Source organism: Amblyomma americanum, chromosome 6, assembly GCF_052857255.1.
Source record: "Amblyomma americanum isolate KBUSLIRL-KWMA chromosome 6, ASM5285725v1, whole genome shotgun sequence".
NCBI classification, from domain to species: Eukaryota; Metazoa; Arthropoda; class Arachnida; order Ixodida; family Ixodidae; genus Amblyomma; species Amblyomma americanum.
In genome coordinates, this window is record NC_135502.1 from 50,220,432 (window position 1) to 50,223,861 (window position 3,430).

Here is a 3,430-nt window from a genome sequence, read left to right on the forward strand (position 1 = left end):
TTCCACGAAGGCACCTGCACGGTCACGCATGCTGTCGCCCATCTCAGCTCATCTCGACATGCCTGTCAATAAGCAAGCATGGGGTTCCTGACAAAGCATAGATCGCATCTGGATATTGTATTTTCCTCCTGCTTACACGTTCTGCGCACTCTCCATTTTTTTCTTGGGGGTCCCACTGGCCCTTTTTCTAACTATGCTTATTTCTTTATTTTTACTTATCTATCCATTACTTCTATCTACTTTTTTTTCTGTACTCTCTATGCATTTCTCGCTCACCACTTCTGTGTCCAGGCCATATAAAAGGGGAAATATCACTGAAGACAAATCACTCTTGAGAAAGATCGGTCCTCCGATCGAAATGTCCAGTCAAATAAAAAAGGTTTCCTTTAACGAAGCGTATACTTCGCTACATATAGTATATATAACATATATAACTGACATACAACGGCTTTTCGTATGAGTGGAAGCTTTACTGCTTCCATTTTGGTAGCAGCGGTTGCGGCGGTGAAACAGCGTCTTAAACTGGACTACGCCTACGCAGGTTCGTGTGGAACTATTTATAAAGTATTTTTGTTTTGTTTTTTTGCCGCACCACTGCTGCCACTTGCTGTTTTATGATGCCTACAAACGTTGAGCTTTCGAAGGATGTCGACGCGTTGCGAAAGGAAGTAGGCGAGCTGCGCAGCAGCCTTGAGCTTTTTAATGAATTGTATGAAAAGATGAAGGACGAGCAAGCCCATCTTGTAAAAGAGAATAAAGACCTAATCCGAAAAAAACAAGCAACTAGCTCAAAGAGTGTCTGAATTCGAGCAATACTCCCGAATCAACTATGTAGAAGTCAAGGGGGTCCCTACCACTCGGGGCGAGAACTGTGTCGCTATCATTGAGGAAATCGGAAAAAAAAATTGAGTGCCCTGTCACCACTGAAGACATTGATGTTGCCCACCGTGTTCCAGCTAAGGGAGATGAGAACATTATCGTTCGCTTTTACTCCCGCGAAAAGAAAACCGAGTTTGTTAAGAAAGCGAAAAAAACCACGCATTACAACAAGTTCCATAGGTTTCACAGCACCCATTCTTGACAAGTCCGTTTACGTTAATGACCACCTGACTCCGGAAAACAAGCGCCTGTTTGCAAAAGCACTGGCTCTAAAAAAGGGAAAAGGCTGGAAATTCCTTTGGGTTGATAACTGCCGTATCAAGGCTCGCAAGACTGATGACAGCCGCGTGTACCAAATCTCCGGAGTCGATGACCTCGCTATGTTCATATAATCTAATCTTCACTGCACGCGGGTTCCGCTCCTCAATGCAATGGATTACGATCTTGACAAGTTAAAGTACTTCCTTGAAAACGCAGTATCATCGCAGAAATCTATCATCTATTTCAACACTCGCAGCCTGCCGAAGCACTATGACGATATGATAAACTTTCTAACCCTCGCCAAGCATACCTTCTCCCTTATTTGTTTTTCGGAAACATGGTTGTCAGCTTCAGATGACAAAATATTTTCGATGCCAAATTATCAAGCTGAATACTACCACCGTTCATCAGACCGTCATGGTGGTTCGGCAATGTCCATATCAAACACCATCTCGTACAAACGTCGCTCTGACATCAATTTTAGCACAAATAAGTGCGAGTCAGTTTGGATTGAATTAGACCAAAGTTTTTTTTCCCGTTCCAAGAACACTATCATTGCTTCCATTTATCGTTCGCCGTCCTCATCTTACGCCGGCTTTTTCAGAGAACTGGACAGCATTCTAACTTCTTTAAACAAAGAAAAGAAAGAGATAGTTATTGTAGGGGATATGAACATAAGCATTATTGATACAGCTGATAATGCTTGCTCTGAATATATGAACATTCTTCTCGGTCACGGCATTCAATCATTATTAGACGTACCAACTCGTTGTGCATCTGATTCACATGGTACGCTCATTGACTATGTGTTGTTTAACGTCCTTTTACCTCAAACCTCCGGAGTCATTAGATTCAATATAACTGATCACTACCCGGTATTCTTGCTTATAGACAGCTCAAATGAAAGCGCACAGAAAAAATCAAATAGATACTCCTTCGACAAAAACAGATTTATTGATTTGATAGCCAATGTTGACTGGACATATGTGTTGCAAGAAAACTGCGCTAACACTTCGTATAATACTTTTTCGAAGATATTAATCGATGCAGTTGACGCATGCACAACAGTAACGTCATTGGTAAAATGGTACTCTGCACCACGAAATCCATGGATGACTAACGGCATACTACGCTCTATTAGAAAAAAAAGTTACCTCCACAACAAAGTGAAAGCGCAACCGCTCAACCTCGCTTTAAAACAAAGATTCAAAATCTACTCAAAAACGCTATCTTCTCTAATTAAACATCGTAAAAGGAGTTACTATGAAAACGAAATACTTAAAAATGGATACAACACTCATAAGAACTGGCAATTGATTAAGGAGTTTTTAAATCTCTCGGACCAAAACTGCAATATTACAGAAATTAATGATGGTACGCGAAGTTTAACTAACCCTGCGGACATTGCAAATGCGTTTAACTCATTTCTTTCACAGCTTGACAAAACGCCTACCACTGAAATCTCGCGACCTACTCGTTGTCCTTACTCTTTCTATTTGCGTCCAACATCCCCAGATGAAGTTATAAACGTAATAACCAGCTTAAAAATACCGGGTGTGGCTCAGATTCTATCCTTCCATCTAAAATTAAACTTGTTGCACGCGAACTGTCGCCCGTTGTCACTAATGTTATCAATAAGATGTTTAAGTGTGGTGACTTTCCAGATCAACTTAAAAACGGCAAAGTTATTCCTATACATAAGCGAGGCGATAAATACAGTTTGGCTAATTATCGTCCGTTAACTATTCTTCCATTTTTCAGTAAAGTAATCGAAAAGCTCGTTGTTAACCGTCTAATGAACTGCCTTCTAAAATTCAGCATTCTGATACATCATCAATTTGGTTTTCGCCCTAACTATTTCACTGAGCTCGCATTGATACAATTTACTGACAGAATTAAACACTTCATTGATAACGGACTTAGGGCGGAAGCTGTATTCATTGATTTTACGAAGGCAGTTGATAAATCAATCATCCCATACTCCTTTTAAATCTAGAAGCGCTGGGAATTTGTGGGCCCACTCTTAGTTTACTACGTAATTACCTCGCTAACAGAACTCAGTTTGGTCAAATATCGAATACTTTATCCCCACCAATTACAATTAATCAAGGAGTTCCGCAAGAATCTGTTTTAGGCCCCCTTCTGTTCTTAATTTACATTAGTGATCTGCAAAAATGCCTCAATTACACTGACTGCATTCTGTATGCAGATGACACTACCATATTTTCTTCTAGCGATAACTTACGTGACCTAACATCAAAAATGAATGCCGACATTATAAATGTAATGG